Source organism: Salmo salar, chromosome ssa19, assembly GCF_905237065.1.
Source record: "Salmo salar chromosome ssa19, Ssal_v3.1, whole genome shotgun sequence".
Lineage (NCBI taxonomy): Eukaryota > Metazoa > Chordata > Actinopteri > Salmoniformes > Salmonidae > Salmo > Salmo salar.
Genome location: NC_059460.1, coordinates 38,327,391 through 38,336,889, shown reverse-complemented (window position 1 = coordinate 38,336,889; position 9,499 = coordinate 38,327,391). Strand labels below are relative to the sequence as shown.

Below are 9,499 nucleotides of genomic sequence, written 5' to 3'. Positions count from 1 at the left end.
GTCCTCTTAACAATTGTACCATGGCAGAAGAATCTGGATGTCCTACGGTGATGGCCAATCGTATCTCAATGGCTGACCTGGGGGTTCTTCTTCTAAATCAATACAACCATGACTTCCCTGAGAGAGGGTATGAAGAGAAAAGTGAAATGTCAGCTGAGGATCGTAAGTTTATGGAGATAGTATCACACTCCATAACCCTCAAAGACCATCGCTACTACTTACCGTTGCCCTTTCGCAACAAATAGGTAGTCCTGCCGAACAATCGTGACATGGCAAAACAGCGGGCTCTAAATATCATCAGGAAGTTTAAGAAGGATGAAGGTTATGCTGCAGAGTACAAAGGCTTCATGGAAGAGATGATAACAAAAGGTTATGCCGAGAAGGTACCACAAGAACAGCTTCTCAGAGAGAAAGGCAAGCTATGGTACATACCACACCATGGCGTTCACCATAAGCGCAAAGGAACAATACGAGTGGTGTTTGACTGTTCATCATCCTATAAAGGGACATCTCTTAACAGTGAACTCCTTCAAGGCCATGACCTGACAAACACGCTTATAGGAGTCTTGCTAAGATTTCGGCAAGAGCACATTGCCATGATGGCAGACATCGAAGGAATGTTCCATCAAGTACGTGTCCATGAAGATGACTTAGACTTCCTGCGATTCCTATGGTGGCCGGATGGTGACACTAACAAAAGATTGGAGGAGTACAGAATGACAGTACATCTTTTCGGTGCTATATCCTCTCCAAGTTGTGCAAATTTTGCACTACGAAAGACTGCAGAAGACAACTGTGAGAGGTACGATGAAGAGGTGATTCAAACAGTGAAGTCCAACTTCTACGTTGATGACTGCCTCAAGTCAGTGGCCACAGAAGAACAAGCCATAGCTCTCACAAAAAACCTTATGGATGTGTGCTCTCAGGGTGGGTTCAAATTGACCAAGTGGGTCGGCAACAGCCGTGCTGTGCTGGCTTCTATCCCTGATGAACACAAAGCCAAGCAGATAAAAGAACTGGACCTGGACAGAGAAAAGCTGCCTGTTGAAAGAGCACTTGGAATCCGATGGAACATTGAAAGAGATGTGTTTACCTTCTGAGTCATTGTCAAGAACAGACCCCGTACAAGAAGAGGTATTCTCTCTACTGTCAGCTCTGTTTATGATCCATTAGGTTTCCTCGCCCCATTCGTATTAAAGGCAAAGCAAATTCTTCAAGTGCTCTGCAAGCTAAAGTGTGGATGGGACGAAGTCATCCCCGAAGAACACTCTATTTCATGGAAGAGATGGCTCTCAGCGCTAGACCAGCTTTCCAGATTCCAGATAGACAGGTGTATGATGCCTGAGAACTTTGGTCAAGTCAAGACCGCACAGCTGCATCACTTCGGTGACGCAAGTGAGCAAGGTTATGGCACGGCAAGCTACCTTAGGTTCACAAACGGTATGGGAAAGGTCCACATTGCATTCATACTGGGGAAATCAAGGGTCACTCCACTCAAGCAGATGACGATCCCCAGACTGGAACTTGCTGCAGCAACATTGGCAGTGAGAGTGGACAGGATGTTAAGGTTGGAGCTCCAGATTGAACTTGAGGAGTCAACTTTCTGGACAGACAGCCAGTCTGTGCTAAAATACATCCGCAACGATACCAAGAGATTCCATACCTTTGTGGCTAATAGGGTTGCTATGATCCATGACCTATCGAAAGCAAAACAGTGGAGGTAACTCCAAACACAACCCAGCCGATGATGCTTCAAGAGGATTACATGTTGAAATTTTCCTGAACTCAAAGAGATGGCGCAAAGGACCAGAATTCCTGGAGAAAACAGAAACACAATGGCCAAAAGTCCCCGAGGAGCTTGGCTCCATCCCTTCAGATGATCCAGAGGTGAGAAAAGACGTCATCGTAAACAGTACATGTGTGGAAGAAAAGAGTCCGACCAGCAAACTGATCGAGTACTATTCAACATGGAACAGCTTGAAGAAAGCAGTTGCCTGGATGCTGAAACTGAAGAGACTTCTTCTACAGTTAAGTCAGAAAAGGAAAGTTCTCACACAAACTGATCCAGGTTCAGATCAGAGTCTGACAAACTCACTGAAGGAACAAATTGACAAGTTCAAACTGACATTTGGAAAAGAATGTGGATGACCTAGATGAAGCAGAAAAGGCCATCATTCGATTTGAGCAACGACAGCACTATAAACAAGAAATTGCACTAGTTGTGAAAGGAAAACAATGTGCCAAGAGAAATGGCTCAATCTGTAAGCTTGATCCAATTGTTGACAATGGCATTCTGAGAGTGGGAGGAAGGTTAAGCAAAGCTGCTATGCCTACGGAACTAAATAATCCTATGATCCTACCCAAAGACTCCTACATCTCCAGACTGATCTTACTCCACATCCATGAGCAGGTTGGCCACTCTGGGAGAGGTCACATGCTTTCTAGACTTCGCCAGCGATATTGGATACCCTGTGCCAACTCCTTAGCAAGGAAGATCCTTAAGAGCTGTGTCTTCTGCAGGCGGATGCAAGCTAGAGCTGGAGAACAGAAGATGGCCGACCTTCCACAAGATTGGGTGTCACCTGATTTGCCGCCTTCCACCCATGTGGGCATAGTTTACTTCGGCCCCATAGAGGTGAAGCGAGGCCGCGTTCATGTGAAGCGGTATGGTGTGATCTTTACTTGCCTTGTGAGTCGAGCTATCCATCTAGAAGTTGCTAGTTATCTGGATACTGATTCCTGCATCAATGCCCTGCGCAGGTTCATCTGTCGAAGGGGCCCAGTCACAAGTATCAGAACAGACAATGGCACCAACTTTGTTGGAACACACAGAGAGCTAGGAGAAGCTCTGAAAGAGCTGGATCACAACAAGATTCAAAATGAATTACTGAAGGAAGGAGTGACATGGTCATTCAATCCTCCCTCTGGAGCCCACCATGGGGGGGTATGGGAGAGGTTGATCCGACTGGTGAAAAAGGTCCTCTATTCAGTCCTTAAAGAGCAAGTACTGGATGATGAGGCTTTGCAGACAGCCTTGTGTGAAGTTGAGGCAATCATGAACGACAGACCAATCACAACTGTAACAAATGACCCTAATGATCTAGAACCCCTGACTCCGAACCATCTGCTTCATCTGAAAGCAAAGCCAGTCCTGCCACCAGGACTATTCGAGAGAAGCGACCTATACTCACGAAGGAGATGGAAGCAAGTACAATATATTACTGACCTCTTCTGGAAGAGATGGATCAGGGAGTATCTTCCACTTATGCAGGAGCGGAACAAGTGGAACAAAACTAAGAGAAACTTCAGTCCTGGTGACCTTGTGGTCATCGTCGACGACACCGCCCCTAGGAACTCTTGGCTAATGGGGCGTGTGTTGGAGGCTTTGCCAGGGGCCAAAGGTCTTGTCCGGAGCGTCTTGGTTAAGACCAAGACCAATATCTTACAGAGACCTATCAATAAACTCTGTCTGCTCCTGGAGGCGGCGGAGTGAGACACACATACACAGTGCTCCATCTTTGAATCACGTGCACCTCTGATTCGTTGATGTTGTACTCTTACATTCTTTGATGTCGTAGTCATATATTTTTTGGACATCATACTCTTGACATTTTTGGAAGTTGAACACCTGAACACTTCAACTCAGACTAAGATCTACGGACTATTTTCCTATATGGCACCTTGTATATTTGTATATAGCTATGAACTGTAATAGTGCTCTGGTATAGAATGTTTTGTGTATTGGCTCTATGTTTGAATATTAAGTAATTGTTGTCCATTCAGTGCAGTCAACAATTAGGGGCCGGTATGTTAGAGCCTATTTGGACATATTTGTATAAAAGACAGAACATACAGAGCTCCATGTATATTGGTGTAAATATGAATGTATATGATGAAATATTAGGTACGTACCTTTATGATTTATATTTACCTGATTGAGATGTATTCATTTGTTGTTAGTGTAACTTAGTTTTGTCCCCCCTCTTTCCCATTCATTGTACTGCAGTAAGTGTGTTAGGATAAAAGCAGGAAGTTGGGCCTTTGGGGGGAGGAGTCCTTGCTAGACGTGGGAGCGGTATAGTTTTTTGACCATACAGACATACAGAGATACAGACAGGTCATATTGTGTATTTTCCATATCAAGTAACCTATGTTTTAAGTTGATTGGATATTCATTTTCCTGTTAGATATAAGAAGAATAAACATTTTTGTTGCACCATATCCCTGGATCACATTGAATGTTTGGCTTTTTGGAAACCTTGAGTGTGGACTGTATGTGTACCAAACAACCCCGCTTCAGGCTTGGGCAGTGGCTATGGTAAAGAGGAAAGGAAGCCACTACACACAGTTTCATTAGCTGTACGGGTGGCTGGTCTCAGACGAGCCGGGACAGAGTGTATACTGGAGTGGATACCAATAGTGTTGGATCTGTGACTAATGCCTGTAATATGACTCAGGTAATCACTCAACCAACTACAGTGTATATCAATAGTATTGGATCTGTGACATCCACTTTTATTGATCGTATCATCACCAATGCTGCAGAGCTTTGCTTCAAAGCAATTTCAGTTCCCATTGGCTGTAGTGACAATACAATTGTGGCAATAACAAGTAAAGACAAATTACTAAAGGCAGGGCCTAAAGTTATTTACAAGAGATCATACAAAATGTTTTCTCAGGACTCTTTTGTTGAAGATGTAAAACATGTATGTTGGTCTGATGTGTATAACGAGGAGAATCCAGATGCAGCACTTGTGAGTATTTGTAAAATTATTATTGCCAATTGTTGACAAGCATGCAGCTGTTAAGAAACCAAAAGTGAGAACTGTTAGAGCCACCTGGATTGATGATGAAATCAACAATGGTACGGTTCAAAGACATGATGCACAAGAGGTGGCCAACGAGTCAGTTACGAACGCGATCGAACATCTCTGGAGTGACCTGAAAATAGCTGTGCAGCGACACTCCCCATCTAACCTTACAGAGCTTGAGAGGATCTGCAGAGAAGAATGGGAGAAACTCCCCAAATACAGGTCTGCCAAGCTTGTAACATCATACCCAAGAAGACATGAGGCTGTAATCACTGCCAAAGGTGCTTCAACAAAGTACTGAGAAAAGCCTCTGAATACTTATCTAAATGTGATATTTCCATATTTCCAAAAATGTTTAAAAAATGTTTTTTTTTTTCTTATGGGGTATTGTGTGTAGATTAAAGAGGGGAAAAAAATATTTTATCCATTTTAGAATAAGGCTGTAACGTAAAAAAAAGGCAGAAAAAGTCAAGGTGTCTGAATACTTTCCGAATGCACTGTATGAATTGTGTATAAATTGTTTTTTTTGGGTGTCTTTCCTATATGCAGTATAACTCTTACCACATTTTTGTATTTTTTATTTTGAATGTAATGTAAAATCTTATGTTGCTCTTTTCCATAACTGTTCTGTACTTTGTATTGTATTTCTATGTTTTATGTAGATCCCAGGAAGAGAAGCTGCTGCATGTTCAAGTATCTAATGGGGATCCTAATGAACTAAACTAATTCACTAACACTAACAGGCCCTGAGGAGATGTATTCTGTTACTTGTTTTTCGTATCAGATAATTCCATTGTGGGATAGTTGCTAGCACTACCTTGCTCACGTTGCTACAGCGGCTACAATGTAAGCAAATGTCTCGCGCTTGGTGGAATGCAAATGCCTTCTCACGTGATGCTACATTCGAATCCCGTCTCAAATGTCAGTTACCTACTGGAAAGGTGCTACCTACAAAGGTACTGTAGGTGCATTTGGAGGCTAGTAGGCAGGAGGCAGCTGCATTTGGATTGTGACACAGCCAAGGTGTTAGTGACTCTGTTATTTTCAATGGGAGGTCATTTAGGTCAGTCGTTCTCTCTTCACACCAACAATTGATTTTCAAATATTGGAACTGGTTTTCATTGGCTTTCGATTTCTCTTTCAATTTGTAATTGGGTTTAACAGCAGTTATACACTTCCTCTTCAGAACTGTTCCATGCATGCTCTCCACCACTCTGCCATGTCAACAAGTCAATCCAGACTAAAAGGCCTCAATAAAATTACAAAATGCAATTCATGTCTTTTAGTTCCTGATTGGCTGTCTTTGTGATTGGTCCTAAAATGCCACCCAATCTCTTTTCAGCGGTGATCGCTATGGTGATATCTATGGGAACCTGCCGAGACAAGTTAATTGGTTCTATTAGTAGAATTCACAGAACTCTTTACATAAAAGACTCACACCAACGTGACTGGCTGAGGTTTATTGATTTTGACAGAACACCTCCAAATTACCACCCGTTCACATATCATCACAATAACACAAATTATATAAGAAATAATCTCTGAATCGTCTGGATGTCAAACTTCTGTCTCTAAAATGAAAGGCATGTCAATTATCTTACTTCCTGCCTTTGTGTTTTCATTTTAAGAGCCTGGTGGACCTAAGAAACCTTCAACAAAAGTTAACTAAATCACTAAATTATTCAGGCTCAGTTTGATGTGGTGATTTTGTTTTCTCCTTTATTTCTTTGGCCACATAGTGTATTGTGTATGTTGTATAGACAGCTCAGACAGGATCAGTAATGTATTGTGTATGTTGTATAGACAGCTCAGACAGGACCAGTAATGTATTGTGTATGTTGTATAGACAGCTCAGACAGGATCAGTAATGTATTGTGTATGTTGTATAGACAGCTCAGACAGGATCAGTAATGTATTGTGTATGTTGTATAGACAGCTCAGACAGGATCAGTAATGTATTGAGTATGTTGTATAGACAGCTCAGACAGGACCGGTATTGTATTGTTTCTGTTCTATAGACAGCTCAGAAAGGACCAGTATTGTTTCTATTGCATAGTCAGTTCAGACAGGACCAGCGTACGTGCCGCCCTTGGTCTTGACGGTCCTTTAGACACACACACACACACACACACACACACCCACACCCACACCCACACACACACACCTTGGTCTTGACGTGGCAATTGTTTCTCCAGCTGGAGCAGCAAGGTCCCTGCTAAGAAATCTGGCCTGCATCCCAAATGCACCCTATTCCTTATGTAGTGTACTACTTTTGACTAGGACATATAGGACTCCGGTCAAAAGTAGTGCACTATATAGGGAATAAGGTGCCGTTTGTGAAGCAGTCTGAATGTTTGTACTCTATTGATTAGCGACTATGTTAGGGACACAAAGCTAACGTCTAAATTCTCATGTGAGATGAGCTACAGGTTCAATAACTGCTAACCCTGTCTGTTCTTTCACCCCCCCACTTTTTTCCAGCCTCTTTCCTTTCCTTTTCCTTTTCCCCATCTCCAGTCCCCCTCTCAAACCTCCCTCCTTCCCCTTATCCAGCCTCCCTCCTTCCCCCTCTCCAGCCTCCCTCCTTCCCCCTCTCCAGCCTCCCTCCTTCTCCCTCTCCAGTCTCCCTCCTTCTCCCTCTCCAGTCTCCCTCCTTTCCCCTTATCCAGCCTCCCTCCTTCCCCCCCTCCGCCCTTCCTCCTTTCCCCCTCTCCGGCCTCCCTCCCTTCCCCCTCTCCAGTATTCTCTATTGTCACAGTCAATATTCCCTTCTTATTCACTACGTAGATGACTAAAGAGCAGGAGACTGGGGATGTAAAAGAAAGGACACATTGCTCTTCTAAAGACTGGGGATTTAAAGGCAAGGAACATTCCCAGAATAATAGCTAAAATTCCCATGAAGTTCTAGTTGGGGTTTTATCTAAAATTAGGATGATAGCATCACAAAAGCATTCTTTTATATAGACATCTGTCACGAATGCTAGGAGTGGTGGTAGGAGTCAGGCGCAGAGAGCAGAGGTAAGAAATAATTAGATTTATTTTCTCTGGTACGAACTGGTCGACGCCAACACAACAGGCGTGTGAACAAAATGACCAACCCATACACAACGGGCACATAGAAAATAATCCAGGCAGATCGCCAGCACATCCAAAAAGCACACTGACGTAAAATAATCCCGCACAAACCTGGGCGGACTAAACAGGCTTAAATAACCACAAATCAAGACACACAAATAAGGAACAGGTGCAAACAATAAGACATACCAACAGAAAAGGAAAAATGGATCAGCGGCGGCTAGTAGGCCTGTCGACGACGAGCGACGCCCGAGCAGGCAGCGGAGCCACCTTCGGTGGGATTCATGACAGTACCCCCCTCCTGACGCGTGGCTCCCGCAGCGCGCCGCCACCGGCCTCGAGGGCAACCCGGAGGACGAAGCGCAGGGCGATCCCCATGAAGGCGGTGGAAATCCCTCAGTAGTGAGGGGTCCAAAATGTCCTTCCTTGGTACCCAGCACCTCTCCTCCGCGCCGTACCCCTCCCAGTCGACGAGGTACTGTAGGCCCCCCACCCGACGTCTGGGGTCCAGAATGGTGCGTATCGTATACGCCGGGGACCCCCCAATGTCCAGAGGGGGTGGAGGGACCTCCGGCACCTCACCTTCCTGCAGGGGACCAGCCACCACCGGCCTGAGGAGAGACACACGAGGGGTTAATAACGAGGGGTTAATACGGTAGTAAGATGGAAGTTGTAACCGGTAACACATCTCGTTTATCCTCCTCAGGACTTTAAACGACCCTACACACTGCGGGCCCAGCTTCTGGCAGGGCAAGCAGAGGGGTAGGTTTCGAGCCGAGAGCAAGACTAGATCTCCTGGTGCAAACACAGGGGTCTCACTGCGGTGCTGGTCAGCGCTCTTCTTCTGGCGTCCACTCGCCTTAGTGAGTGCGTCTTGGACAGCTCTCCAAGTGTCCTTTGAGCGCTGCACCCACTCCTCCACCGCAGGAGCCTCGGTCTGGCTCTGGTGCCATGGAGCCAGGACCGGCTGGTAGCCCAACAGGCACTGAAACGGTGACATATTGGTTGATGAGTGACGGAGGGAGTTTTGGGCTACCTCTGCCCATGGGACGTATCTCGCCCACTCCCTGGGCCGGTCCCGGCAATACGTCCTTAGAAACCTACCCACCCCTTGGTTCACTCTCTCCACCTGCCCATTACTCTCGGGGTGGAAACCCGAGGTCAGGCTGACCGAGACCCCCAACCGTTAGATGAACGCCCTCCAAACTCTGGACGTGAACTGGGGACCCCGATCAGAAACGATGTCCTCGGGCACCCGGTAGTACCGGAAGACATGGGTAAACAGGGCCTCCGAAATCTGCAGAGCCGTAGGGAGACCGGGCAACGGGATGAGACGGCAGGACTTCGAGAACCGATCCACAACGACCAGGATTGTGTTGTTCCCTGTGAGATAAGGGAAGGTCGGTGAGGAAGTCCACTGCCAAGTGCGACCACGGCCGTTGTGGAATGGGGAGGGGCTGTAATTTCCCTCTAGGCAGGTGTCAAGGAGCCTTGCTCTGAGCGCACACCGAGCAGGAGGAAACATAAAACCGCACATCCTTTACCAAGGTGGGCCACCAATACTTTCCCCTCAGGTTCCGCACTGTCCTCTCGATGCCAGGGTGACCTGACGA

General features: G+C 45.7%; 1 pseudogene; it reads left to right on the top strand.

Annotated features, from left to right (window-relative positions):
* Window positions 1–596: 596 nt before the first annotated feature.
* On the top strand, window positions 597–1,724 carry LOC123729002 (uncharacterized; annotated as a pseudogene).
* Window positions 1,725–9,499: the final 7,775 nt, after the last annotated feature.